The 14,833-nt window shown below is 43.0% G+C and overlaps 1 protein-coding gene across 1 annotated transcript in view; it reads right to left on the bottom strand.

Annotated features, from left to right (window-relative positions):
- Positions 1 to 349: 349 nt before the first annotated feature.
- The window catches only part of LOC146346798 (uncharacterized), a 257,087-nt gene continuing 242,603 nt past the window's right edge, over positions 350 to 14,833 (bottom strand). The window contains exons 5-6 of the transcript XR_014790068.1: positions 8,244 to 8,310; positions 350 to 1,134 (exon numbers count right to left, since the gene is read on the bottom strand). The gene's annotated coding sequence lies outside the window, so the exon portion shown is untranslated. The remainder of the gene's footprint in view (positions 1,135 to 8,243; positions 8,311 to 14,833) is intronic.

Raw genomic sequence — 14,833 nt, 5'->3', positions numbered from 1 at the left:
ACCATTTACATAAAAACACATGAACAGACAATATACACAAAAGAAACATATATCTAAAACAACTTCAATCAATCAATAAAACCATTTACATAAAAACACATGAACAGACAATATACACAAAAGAAACATATATCTAAAACAACTTCAAACAATCAATCTCAAAAACAAACAACCATAACCCTAAGACATTCCAGGACCGATTAAACACTTATCATATACTGCCGAATGCCTGGGAGAAGAGAAAGGTCTTAACCTGGCACCGAAAAGATAACAATGTTGGTGCCAGGCGGGCCTTGCCCTATTAGATGAAGGGTGGGTAACCCACAAGAAAAAAGAGACCACAAAGCTTCAAATAACAACATTTAGAAGTTTATTTGGAGAAAAATATTAATACAGAAGTTTTCAAATCTGCATGGATACACTCACAGCACACACACAAAAACCCATATAAGCAATAGGGTAATAAAACAACCAGGAATAAATGCATCCAGCTAACCTTAACTGGACTCTGTTGCTATTTTATCCTGGTCCCTTATCCAAGCAATATCTTACTGTCATGCATCCAGCACTCATTGCACCAGTTCTTCAGTTCCAGCAGCTCTGACTCTTTCTTTCCTCTAGGACTCTGAGCTTCTTACCTTCTCTCTCTCTCTCTCTGTTTCTCTGAAGCTTTTCCCTTTTCTGCCAAGCATTTGTATCTTAAAATGGGTTTTTTTTCCCCTCCCTAACTCCAACCAACCCCTTCATGGATCACTGCCTTGTTGTGCGAAGGGGCTTGCGTAACTCAGTGAAGCCATAAGCTATGCCGTGCAGGGCCACCCAAGACGGACAGGTCATGGTGGAGAGTTCTGACAAAATGTGGTCCACTGGAGAAGGAAATGGCAACCCACTCCAGTATTCTTGCCAAGAAAACCCCATGGAACATATCACAAGGCTAAAAGATATGATGCCAGAAGATGAGCCCCTCAGGTCGGAAGGTGTCCAATATACTACTGGGGAAGAGCAAAGCGAATTTCCAAGTAGCTCCAGAAAGAGTGAAGCAGCTGGGCCAAAGCCAAAAGGACAGTCAGTTGTGGATGTGTCTGGTGGTGAAAAGAAAGTCCGATGCTGTAAAGAACAATATTGTTTAGGAACCTGGAATGTAAGATCAATGAATCAAGGTAAGCTGGAGGTGGTCAAACATGAGATGGCAAGATTGAACATCGACATCATGGGAATCAGCAAACTAAAATGGACAAGCATGGGTGAATTTAATTCAGGTGACCATTATATCTACTACTGTGGGCAAGAATCCCTTAGAAGAAATGGAGTAGCACTCATAGTCAACAAAAGGGTGGGAAAAGCAGTACTGGGGTACAATCTTAAAAATGATAGAATGATCTCAGTACTAATCCAAGGCAAACCATTCAACATCACAGTAATTCAAGTGCCCCAACCACTGAGGCCGAAGAAGCTGAGGTTGATCGGTTCTATGAAGACCTACAACACCTTCTATAACTAACACCAAAAAAAGATGTCCTCTTCATCATAGGGGATTGGAATGCCAAAGTAGGAAGTCAAGAAATAACCGATATAACAGGCAGGCATGGCCTTGGTGTACAAAATGAAGCAGGACAAAGGCTAAGAGAGTTTTGCCAAGAGAACACGCTGATCATAGCAAACACTCTTTTCCAACAGCACAAGAGGCGACTCTACACATGGGCATCACCAGAGAGAGAGAGAGAGAGAGAGATTTAAACCAATAATATATAAAACCCATACTAAATACAAAAATGGAGGAAAGTTCTTTTCTTCCACAAACTCACATGTTCATTAGTATTATATATCAACCATCTTTTTTGATCAGCTAAACAAGAAAGTGCCAATTTAAATATGAATTGGGAACTGTTTCACTCTCTCTCTATTCACACATTACATTTCTCAATATGAGGATATGCCCAGTGATGGGTGGGTGTGTTTTTATCAAATGGGCAAAAAAAAGCATTCTTGTTCATCAGTCCTGAAAAAGCTCTTCAACTGCAGTTTTCATTCTGTGTTGTACTAAGTAAAGTATAAGAGAGTACAAATCTGGACTGGGAGCTTGATTTATTCATTCTTGATACTGAATGTGGTTTTCCTTAAGTAGTTGGAAAAACTCTGCATATTTGCATTAACCAGTATTATTTTTCATTCAGATCTATCTCTTTGACCCTTCAGCTGCTTTGGAAATAAATCATGCTATTACTCATATCTAAAACCAAGATTTATCTCACCGTAGCATAATAAATCTTGTTTAGAATGCAGCAGGGGTGGCATGGGGGTTAACTTAATGATTCTGTAGTCCAAAAAATGTTAAGGTTGTGACAAAATCAACAAAAGCCAGGAAATGTAAAGTTAATGTTGAATCTCATCCATAAAGCACCTCATTAAGCCTCATCACTAAATCCAGTATCATTTTCAGAGACATCTGTACTTGCTCACAATTATGAGCAACTTATGGACAGAGTACTGAGCCAGTAACATTTGGGGTAGGATCTACATAGGCACATTCCAGCTGTACTTTGATCCAGTGCAAGCAGCAGACCCTGGAAAATCTCAAGCATGCCTGGCAGGTCCATACTATACATTACACAGGTAGGGCTATCCAGTGAGGAACAATCACCTGCTGACTGGGCAATATCCAATGGTGACATTCCACAAACTCAAATAGTGTTAGTGGAGCTCTGCTGAATCTTTCCATTGTGCAAGTGGTTGCCCATTGCTCTTGCGCAAACAATTGTGCAAGCAGTGGAACAACCAGTTGCACACTGAGTTGCGCAAATGGATGCAAAGCAGTTGTTCAACTGGTTGCACAACATATTGCACAATGGATGCAAGCAGTTGTGTAACTCAAGCAAAATGTGCAACCGGTCTCACAAGGGGTTGCACAACGCGTTGCACAAGCATAATGCAAAAATCCTTGCATGACCACAGTTGCGCAGATGCAGCTTTAGTTGGATTCTTCTCTTGTGCATAGTTCACAACCTAGTTTCCACTAGCGCAATGTCATTTGCGCTAATGGAATGACACAGTTAGATACTGCCTAATGTACCCACTCACCTGCCTGGTCACCCTCTTTTCCCTATTCCAGCCTCCCCTTGCCTTGCCATATTTCTTCATCCTGTGGGTTTCTTAACTAGCGTTGATCTTCTGCCTACCTTTTGACATGGCTTTCACTACAGTTTTCCCTGCCGCCATAATGGATTGCTTAATATACCACTCCTATGCCCTGCTGATAAGAACATCAAATTTACTTTTCTGCACCCAAACGAGTTCCATCTACTTCAGCTTTGTTCCAATGTCAGTCAGGACAACAACTCCCATCATCCCTGACTATTGGCCATGCTGGATGGGGCTGATGGGTGCTGTAGTCCAAAACATCTGGAGGAACCTATGCTGGGGAAAGCTGAGCTTGTTAAACAAGAACAGTCAGCAAACTGCCTCCAGATTCTCACAAACAGTTTCTTCCATGCTGTTTGTCCTCATCAGCATCTGATATTCCAAGGCATACTGCCATTGTTTGTGGAAGATCAACAATCCTATGTAAATGACAACTTGAACACCTGTGAGCACGCTAACCCCAACATTAAGGTCCAAAAATAATATCAGAAAACATTAAGTCTTCCTTCTCTGCAGTCGCTCTTTTTGTAAAACAGATAATTATCTCAGACTAAAGGAAGGTTCTTATGCCTGCACAGCCTTACTTGCCTTGATGACTCTTCCCAAGACCTAGATGAAAAACCTCAAACAAATAGGCTTTGACAGGGCTATTGCGCCAATGGGACCAATGTCTAAAATAAGCCATAGGATACCTTGGCTGCAGGCAGTTACAAAGCAACCTACTGACTTAATTGAATTGCTCTTTTGTAACATACAGGCTTCGAATGCCAGTAGCAAAATTTTGGTTTAATATTTGTTCAGAGCTCATTTAAAAAATAATACATTGATGTATTTGTTCTTAGGATACAATGCATAATTTATTGACTTTACTTCTGAATCGAGTACATCTGACCCATTTAATGGACCACCGCTACATCAGTTTCACCTGGATAACATATAGTTAAATTGTGTCCATATCTCCTTTAGCTCAGGGATGGGGAACTTGTGGCCCTCCAGATGTTTTGGCCTGCAACTCCCAACAGCCTCAGCCAACATAGCAAATGGTGAGGAATGATGGGATGTTCTGAAAGACTACAAGATGCCTGGCCCTGCTTTAGCTGAACAGGTAACAAAGCAAATACAGTATATATTCTTCCTCTTCTTCAATGCATTTATATCAATATGCAAAGGAACTGAAATTAGCATATTTGTTATTGCTTTCCAGTAAATCAGAATTAAGACCATCATTCAGAACCATGGCCATGTCATGTATTTGAACATGATAGTTTTACAGAAAGAAGAAAATCTTGGAAATTGATCTAGTTTTAAGGTCCTAAATAGCCAAAACTTGATGAATCCCACTACGGGTCCTCAATTATTTGTTCCAATTGCACATTGATCTCGTAATAATCCCAGTGGGGTTTTCATGTGCATCAGTCATAATATAAAGGGGGCTGATTTATGGACCAAAAATACACACATGAAATGTACATACATTCAGTTCTCTCCTTCTAAAACAAATGAAAGAATTAGAATGATTTTGTTTTGTTTTGTTTTAAATGTTTTTAAGGCTGCCTTCCAGCTGAAGCTTCTAATATGGCTGACAAAATGGGCAAAGCAGTCCTATGGAGGTCAAAGAAGGTGTGTGAGTCTGTGATGGAGGAACCATCACTTCCTAAGCTCTGCTGACCTCACACAGGCCAGAACAGGAGGTGAGGATGTCTTTTTACCTTTCCCCTTTTTTCCTTCCTGGCTTTTTGTTCTTTTTTTTTTAATTTCCCCTTGGGAAATAACTACACCAGCTCCAGGGCTTAGTTTTCCACCCACTCCGAGGACATGTCTGGAAATGAGGGGGCTTTGAATCCAGTGGACCAAAAGTCTCCCCAGTCTGTCCCTTACAGGCATCTAGAACAGCCCCTTTTTGCACTTACCGCCCATGGAGCACCACCAGTAGGCCAACCATGGTGGTAGTGATGCACCACTGGCAAGGCACCCATGGGAGCAGAGCTTTCCACCACCAGTCAAAGGTGGACCTCCATCTCCACAAATGGATCTCCCTTTCTGAGAGTGGACCTGCCTCTCTCACCTATGGAGAGGGAGGTCTGCAATATCCTATGGCCCCTGGGACACCCTGCCCGTGGACCATAGGATTGCATACAAAGACAACCATTTATAACATTGCTTATATGTGTTTATATCAAAACATATAAAATCAATAAAAGTTCATTAAATCTCAGATAAAAATAGCTCAGAAATCAGCAGTTAAGTAAATAATAAATAAAATGACCTGTTTAGGATTAAATCTTTTTAGGATTATAGCCATCTTCAGACTGAAGCTGTTTTAAAGGAAGACGTTGAGTTGTACCAGCTAGTTGATCAGAGAAGGCTCACTCCCATCTTAGTTATCCTAATACACTGCTGCAGATATAATTCATCATGAGATGTTAAAATGGTCTAATAGGAAATAATGTTAGGGCATATGACTGGATGTGTAAAATGCTTGGAGCTTGAAATGTTCCTTTTCTATTCTTAAATTGGGAAGCCAGAGCAGTGGTGTATAAAGATCATTTTTGCAAGTTAGTCAGACCTTGATTAGAAGGGCTATCATTCCTGCACAGATGCAGATTCCACAGCAATATGCGGGATCTTGAAATTGATCACTCCCAGGCCGCTTGCCACCAAACTGTGAAAACATCAACATTATTTTCCAGACTAGCTGCCTGTGTCACAGTGACCTGCTGCGAGTTCTGAAGCACAGTCATCTGGAATGCAGCCCTCTGCCATCTCAGATGTAGAAAGCCTGCACGGAATGTACATGTGTGGTGCCCTTTGGAAGCATTTCCCCACTGCTGCCACCTCAAGATCTGGGGGCCACGGTGCCTGGAGAGGAGAAAATGTGCCCCAAATATCACAGTACCAAAGGCGGCTGATCAGGTGGATGTGTTCAAGAGTCAACTGGTTGAATCTTTGCCTTGTCTACTTAAAGGAGACCTCAGGAAGAAAGCCTGTGGAAGGTCTCTGCCTGTGACCTTGGTGTCAGGAGGTCACCCCTGCTGCCTTCTGAAATCCTCAGGTAGCCAGAATCAACACGCAGACAATAGGGCCCTTTTCCAAGGCTTTACTTCCATTCAACCTAATGACGCTTACAGATGCTAATTGCTTGCTCCTATGAGTGAGACTTAAGAGAGCTGCCTTCTCGGGGGTTCTAACCTTAGGAATCAGTTGATCTCCATTTGGAAGGGAAGGCAGGAAACCTCTGAACTTATGGGCTAGGAGGAGAGAGTCCACCCCTTTCCCATGGAGCATCGGGGCGCCGCTGTTGCCGTCACGCCAAGTAGGCTGAGCGCCTCCTCTCAGCACCCACCATCTCCCGCTTGACGCTGCGCTGACACCTAGCGTCCAGAAGCTGCTGTTGCACCTCCCTCTCCCTGCCAGTGTCACTATCACTCTGCGGAATGTGTACCAAGAGGGGCTATCCCCCTGGCTGCTCCTCTGAACAGAGCGCGGGCTCCTCTCCCATGGTTTCTATCCCTTCCTCAGAATCAGAACTGCTTTGGGGCTCTCTAGGCTTCGATCCAACCCTGACACCTGGAGAGCTCCTGTAAGTCAGGATAGAGAGAACTAGCTAGATGAGCCAATGGTCTGATTCTCTGAAATGCAACATCTCATACCTATTTTGTAAAATCCTTGCCTAATTCTAGAGTAGCCAGTTACACATTGGCAAAAAGAGGACACACATCACTGTTACAAAGTATGAATGGAACGTGTATTGTTGGTAAGAATTCCTTGTATTTCATAGGAGTGCTAGTCATAATCATCTGTGCATGCTAACTGTAAATGATTAGCAACAGAGCAATCAGCTAACTGCGAGTATTGGAAAGTGTTCTTGGAAATGGGGCAAAGAGAATTGCCACAGGTGGGTTGGTTAACCAGCTCCACCAAAGCAAAAAGCTGCTTGGCTTAGGAGAGAGACCATCATTACAGAGCTTCTGAAGTCAATGGTAAACCTGGCTGCATTGGGAGGTGGCCCTATTAGGGTTAGATGGTAGAACTAGGAGGAGTGATATGATGAGGTGCGAAACTTAGGATGAGGACATCAACACGGGGCTTATAAAGGCAAAGGTTTGATCTGTTTGGGAGAGAGATCCTGGAAGAACAAGAAGTCTATCAAACATGATTGCTTAAGCTCTGCCGACCATGCTTGTCAGGTAGGTAACTATAAGATCTTAATGATGACTGCTTTGCTGGTTGAGAGGAATAGAACTTTAATTTTATGAAGAAATATGCTAGCTACTATTTCTGTTATGCTTCTAATCATCCTAATAGCATTGTATTTAGAAATGTGTTTTGCTTGTTTTATTATTTCAAAGTCTTGTTATTGCTCAAACTAATACAGTTTGAGCAATAAATATATATTTTGTGGTGCCACTTTGTGTTATTGAGCTTGAGGGGTGCTTCAGGGACCACAACCCATATCAGTTACTTCTTGAAGCCCAGCACACTCAGCTGAGATTTACACATCTGTTGCTGAGTGGGGTCTGTCCATACAGATGCTATTTTCTGTCTTGGTCAAGTGAGTCACAGACACATCTGTTCAGGTAAGGGAAACAAGCCAGTTGGATGGAGCGGGAATGGGTCTCCCATCTCATCACCCCAAAAGAGAACACAGGTTTGCACAAAGTTTGCATATGCTAATTTATATGTATGGATTCAAATGTAGAAATTAGTCCCTTAATTTAAATAGAAATACAGAACTTCTCGCCATAGTGGGGATGACTGTGACCGGGCGACCCATGTGCCTGCTCAGTCTGCTGTCCAGGTGCTAAGTGCTGATGGGCAACTTCAAGACCCCTGCTGCTCTCCCTTCTGATGGTTCTTTAAGTGGGCCTTGGACTGAGCAGACCTTCAAACAGAGGATGGCTTCAAATACAGGGCTGTCCTCTGTAAAGTAGGACATATGACCACTCAGCCTAATTCACCGATTGCTATTATGCGGTTCAGGAGAGTAAGCCAATTCTCTTTGTTTCACACCCTGGTATGGATCTGGTCTCCTCTCTGGTCTGGTCTCCAGCCATTCTTTACCATTGTACCTATAGTTTTCAAAAGGAAATGGGCATCAACCATACCTTCTTTTCCAAATGGTCTTATGCCAGTAAAATATACACAATAGATCTCAACTTCCATGCAGTATATCTAGAAAGAGAAGCATGACAGATTGTTACTATGACATTTCTGCACCCATTCAAAAATATCTATGACATTTCTGCACCCATTCAAAAGATAGGACTTACCACCATTATAAAGAAGCGATGAAGATAAATGTTTCAACAGAGCCATTATATTGTGTATAGAATATACTATATACTCTATAATCCTTTTCATTATTAGAATTTTGAGAAGGGTCATTTTCCTTAGGAGCTTCAAGGGATAGATGCCATACAGCCTAATTACAATTGATTGAGACCTTAGGCAATATAGAAATTGCTTGCATATAAACACTGATGTAGTATTAATTTAAAAAATGTAGGAACACACACACACCCCATCTAGGTCCTTCAAGAAATTATATACATCTATGGGCTTATTTTTGTTGTTGCTGCTGCTGTTGGAGGAGGAGGAGGTGGGGGTTGTGGTACAATATTTGGACCTTTAGAAACACTTTCAAATAGGAAACAACTTTAGGAGGAAAAGCACCATGACCTTTATTGCAGGAGATAAGATAATTGGGAGGGCTTGCACTTTAGTATGGCTATTTTAATGCATCCATCCCAATAGTACATATGGTCAGAATCCTTTCTCCTGAGCTTGTTCCAAGGAAAAAAGTGAAGGGCCATAGCTCAGTGGTAGAGCACATAGTGTGCATGCAAGAAGTCCAGGTTCAATCCTCGGCATCTCCAGGAAGTGCTGGGAAAGACTCCTGTCTAAAAGCCAGGTGAACCACTGCCAATCAGCATAGACACCACTGAGCTAGATAGGCAGGGGTCTAATTCGGTATAAGATGGCTTTCTGTGCTGACTTGATGGTGCACGTGACTAAGAAGGACAAATGTAGGACCAGGGTCATTGGTGCAATCTATTCATCTGTCTTCCTGCTTTGAGCTCAGGAGTGAATGCTAACCAGCCTAGTGGTAAAAGACAGTTCCAGATTTCTTTCTCCCAAATAAGCCAATACTGTATCACAAAGATTAGCTGGCTGTGCAAGAGATCATTCTGTGGTCTTTGTCTTGTTGACCTCAATTGAATTAAACCACGGAACAGACAGTATGCCTCAACTTGTTGCTAGGAATGACTTCCGTTACAGGAATTATAACAGTATTTCTGTCTTCTCTGCTTGAAATATTCCTTGTCCATTTCACTGTTGGACATTCAGCAAGCGATCACCCTCTTTATTTTGAAGTTATCCGGAACAAATACCATTTGAGACCAACGACATTTTGGAGGAGGGCGGGGGGCCCAAAGCAGCTGCTAGTCAGTGAAAAGTGGGGGGGACATTTAGACTCCCTGAAGGCACTGCATTGGTACTGAAAATGTTCACATTCAGCACAACTATAGCTGTGACCTGGCAACTGGATGTATATTATTATGGGTGGACAGTGGAGGCCAGTGGCTCTGATTTTGGTAAGTCTGTGAATCTATTCTGGGTTTTAGCCAGAGCCATCCAGAACTCTAAAAAAGCTATCCAGGGTAATAAACCAATTATGGGGGGTGGGGTTCAGCACCTTGGATAGCTCCTTTAGCATTCTGGCTGGTTCTGACTGAAACCCAGAATGCCCCACCAAAATCAGAGACACCGGCCTCCACTGTGAGTGGGCCAGCACTACCTGGAAATCTGGTACCTTAAGCAAGCATCCTAAATGCCAATGGGAAGACTAATAATGGGCTGAGAAATGTCTCTTTAGGTCAGGTGGAGAACCTTTTTTTTGTCAAGGATCAAATTCCCTTAGGCATAATCTGTCAGAAGGCGCATGCTGATAGTGGGTGGGTCCCAAGCCAAAAGTGGGTGGAGCCATCCCCTCTCTCTCTCTCTCTCTCTTTCAGGGCCGGCCCTAACGTTAGGCAGAGTGAGGCGGTCACCTCAGGTGGCAGATGCTGGGAGATGGCAGCAAGGTGTCAGAGCAGAGAGTGCCATGCAGTTTGCTCTGGGCCTCCTAGGTTAGCCTGCTGCCTTCAGGTGCAGTGAGGGATATTGTCCCATCAGCAGTGCTGAAGTCAGATTCATCGGCCAATCCAGTTGGTTTTGTATATGGAATGGGAATGGGTGCCATCTTGTTGTTCACCTCAGGCAGCAAAATGTCAGGCCAGCTCTGCTTGTTCTCTCACTCTCTGCCTCCCTGCCCGGCAGGCTGTTGTAAGGGGCTGGGGGAGGGAACACACAGGTTGCTCTTGCTGGAGTTTCGAACTGCAGAGAACTTTTGAAATCAGGCTGAGGGACACATGAAATTAGACTAAGGGCCATGTGTGGTTCTAGGGCTGCAGGTTGCCCATCTCTACAATTTTAGTGGACGACCATATTCAGACAATAACAATGCAAGGTTATATGGAAATAAATCACCATTTGTTAACTAAGGACACTCCCCATCTCCATTTACAAACTTCCAATCTGCTTTGAACAATTCAGAACTAACAAACACCAGTAGATATTTGGGTGAGGAAGTTCTTACTAAGATATTGAATGACAGACACACACACACACACACCACTGAAGACAAACAATAGTGATGTGGAATCTGACTAGATTAAACTATGAGCCCAAAGCCAGGAACTAGGAAATGCTTCCCAAAATGCTTCAGATTAGCTTGTCTTTCCTCTATTTAGTTTAAAATTTGACTATAGAGTTCACACTGGATTCTTCTCAATGCCCTAGCAACTGTCTCTAATAGGTTGCTTGGTATTCAGTATTATATCAGCACAGTGGTAAAAGACAGACATGGACTTTTATTAAGCCAACAGAACAACTGAGAATGTTTCAGATTTTTCAGTAGGTCTGAGGTCAAGCATGATTATGGGAACTGCACTGGCAAAACACATAACCTTCATCATAAGAAGATAGGAGAACATTCAATTTCCCCCAGCTTTCTGGACAGCTGCAATATGTCTGATAATACAGTCAGCATTTAGCTTGTTAGTGAATGAGACTACATATTAAAATTGTATATGTTACTCATACAAGATCTGGACTTCTAGCAAAGTAATTCCTTCATATAAGGAATATGAAGTCCTTCATTCCTTCACCTGTATAGATGCTGAATACAGGAAATCCAGAAAGGATCTAAGATGAACAAGCTACTTAGGGAAGTGTTAGTATTTTCTCCCAAACCCATCAAAAGAAGTACATTTTTTTAAAAAAGATTTCATTTTGAAATAAATCAGCATAATAATATTCAGCAGGTAGGTGTGCGTCTCTGTGTGTGTGTTTAAGTTGGAAAGGCATATGTATGTCCTGTAGCTGAGTTTCGTGTCTTGGCCATATGACCCCGGCTTCTCTGCTTTCTGGTAATTGATTGCAAGGAAGAAACGGAGGACTATAAAGTAGAACTTCTCTTGCAAAATGTGGTTCACCCCTGCTGGCAAAGAGTTATGCATCCTTCTGAATCAAGCAGGCTACCGCTCTGAGTGCAAATCCATCCTCAGACGTGCATTGAAAAGTTGGAAACACTGCCTTCCTTCAAATGGCTGTCTCCAAATAGCAAATGATAGCTGTAAACTGCAGGAGGGCACCACAAAATGTTTTTTGCCAAGGTAGCTGCAAGTTACGTTTCCTAACCTAAATCATGACATCTTGCTTGCTTGCCCTGCTCCGAGAGTACTTCCTTTATTGAAGCCTCTATGGGCTCCCCAGAGCTGATGGGGACTTTTCTATATTATATTATTATTATTATTCCAACAAGACTGAGATCTGGGATGAAATGTAACACAAAATGATGTGCAATATGGTGTTTCATCTCACAACACCATGATGCAACTAGATTAGAAGAACTACCGGCTTAATTCCAACATTGTGGGGAGGGACCATAACTGAGTGGTAGAGCACGTGTTCAGCATGCAGAAGAACGCCGGTTCAATCCCTGGCACATCCAGTCAAAACCATCAGGTAGCTGGGGGTCGTAAATACCCCTGCCTGAGTCCCCGGAGAGCTGCTGCCAGTTCAAATAGGCAATACTGGGGTAGGCTACCATCAGGTAGCTGGGGGTCGTAAATACCCCTGCCTGAGTCCCCGGAGAGCTGCTGCCAGTTCAAATAGGCAATACTGGGGTAGGCTACCATCAGGTAGCTGGGGGTCGTAAATACCCCTGCCTGAGTCCCCGGAGAGCTGCTGCCAGTTCAAATAGGCAATACTGGGGTAGATGAACCAATGGTCTGACTTGGTATAAAACATCTTCCCATCTTCAGGCAACGCTGCCGAGTGCAGGCTGGCAGGTCTGATACAGGCATTCCTGAATGACTCTATTTTTTATTTGGGACAAATTTTCAGAGCCAGTGATGAGAGAAGGGCTTATTGGGAGGGATACTGAGGGTGGGTGTACTGGTGAGAAGAGGGGGCGAGATGCTTTAAAATCAGTCCTCACTGTTTTGTGGGGGGATTAATAACCTGATGTGGGAGTGCTCAAAATGGGAGGGTGCAGAAATGAAGCTGGACAGCTAGGCCTGACTCAGTTATTAATAAATAAATACGTTACACTACGTTGTGTTATTAATTAATTAATAAAAGTCCTCCTAAAAAGAAATGGGACAGCACCCCATTCCATTCCACCATCAACCCTTTGAGCACTGATCTGTTGACTTCTAGAAAAAATGGTGGATACCAAAGCTTCTGGAGCTGTGCATAAATGTTACCTTAAAGCAGGAGTAGGTAACACACAGGCCACATGTGGTCTCCATTTTTGGACCACCCCCACTGTTGCCAAATTTGCTGCTGCGGTAGCAAAAAGAAAAGCACAGCAATTTTTTTTCAAGGAAAATGTCGAGACAGTATGCCTCATTTGCAAGCAGAATCGTGCTCCTGGAGGCCTCCTGGAAGTGCAGTTCTGCTTGGAAACAAGGGGTGCGCTCCCCACATGCCTCGTTTCCCTGCAAAATCACTGTAGTATTTGCCACCACAGCAGCAGCAAATGCAGCAGAGGTGATTTCAGCAGCGTGGAAGGTGGGGGCAGCCCCCGGTGGGTTCCGGGGGGGGCGATGTGCTCCCAGCCCACTCCGCCTTAAAAGAAAGACTAATATACTACATTTGTCTAATTCTAATTTGCCTTACTTCCAAGTAATCCTACGGTCTTCAGTTAAACTATTCCAGAACAACTGGAATCACTGCAATCACTGGCTTCCATATTCCCATCTCTCTGCTTATACGAACCCCATGGCAAAGAATGTCATTTGTGCCTATGGAATAAAATAAGGGCAAAGCACAGAAAGCCTCCGTTTGCAATGTCTAACAAAATCACATGGGTTAGCTTGGCAATGAATTGCTTCTGCTAACCGTTATCATGGACTTCTGGGGAGTCATGACAAACCACACATGGTTTCTACCTCTCATCAGATATAGAAAGCCAGACTTCCTGTATCTATCATTTAATTACAGTTGAATAATGCCCCTTCTAGTGACCCAAATCAAATGTAGCACTTTGAGATTGTCTGGGGTGGGGGTGGAGAGATCCCATGTAACCTTACAGTAAACATTTTATTATTCTGCTAATCAGAATAAATGCCTTTTAAAATTCTTCAGTGATGTGTGGATTGGGAGTTGTAAATGTCAAAGGTGGTGGTTGTTTTGTTTTTGATGCTGATGATTACTGTAAAACAGGAAAAAGTGTAATGATCAGTATGTTTAATTCCCCATCTTAGGTTCTGCTCTTGGGGAAAATATATATATATAATCCCTTTGCAGAAGTCAGTGTAACACCAAACCAAGCATGAATGCATGAAGCCTGATCTGACATTAAATGGCAGGTCATCCCATGATGCAAGATTTCAGAAGGGTCTTTGGCAACACAGGCAGAACACAGGAGCAATTCTACCCTAAACGTTTAGAGGTATTGTGCATAACTGCAGTTATACATGTCGTTAGCATTCAGTGCCACCTTCTATAATGGCCATCACTTAATACGAACAAGAAAAACCTCCTTTACGTTCGTAGTCTCCACCATATGTAGGGATGTTGGAGAAATCCAGGGGGGGGGATTCAATGAGCCCCCTCCCCGCCCAGACTTTGTTTCGGTTCCTGCTGTGGCACGTAACTTGATATGTGCGTTTGGGGGGAGAGGGGGTTCTGCAATTTGTGCAAATTTCTCAGCACAAATTGCAGAGCACCCCCAAAGTATGGCCGAATTTGTGCAAATTACACAAATTGCAGTGAATCTGTGCAAATTTGGCCATAATTTGCACAAATTTTGCTGTAATTTGTGCAAATTGCTCAGAAATTTGTGCAAATTGAAGAACCTTCCAAAAAGGTTCTTAAAAAAACTCTGCGTTAAAAGGTTCCCAGAGTTCAGGGAATAGCCCGCAGCTCAGCTCGCAGGCACAAAGCAAGTTGTACACCCACAGAACTCCATCGAACCAAAAAAGAACTGGATTTCCTAGCGACAGACATCCCTAACCACGTCAGCCAAAGCAGTTCTGGTGTCAGAAGTTCTATCATCTGAAGTAGGGATTATCATGCCTGTTTCCAATAATCTCATCACAAGAGCTGCCACTGTAGATTTTGCTTCTGCAAGCTTTCATTGCTC

Source organism: Heloderma suspectum, chromosome 4 (assembly GCF_057233095.1).
Source record: "Heloderma suspectum isolate Gila_16-S chromosome 4, 16-S_ref, whole genome shotgun sequence".
Lineage (NCBI taxonomy): Eukaryota > Metazoa > Chordata > Lepidosauria > Squamata > Helodermatidae > Heloderma > Heloderma suspectum.
The sequence above is the reverse complement of the archived record's forward strand: the minus strand, read 5'-3'. Positions and strand labels throughout refer to the sequence as shown.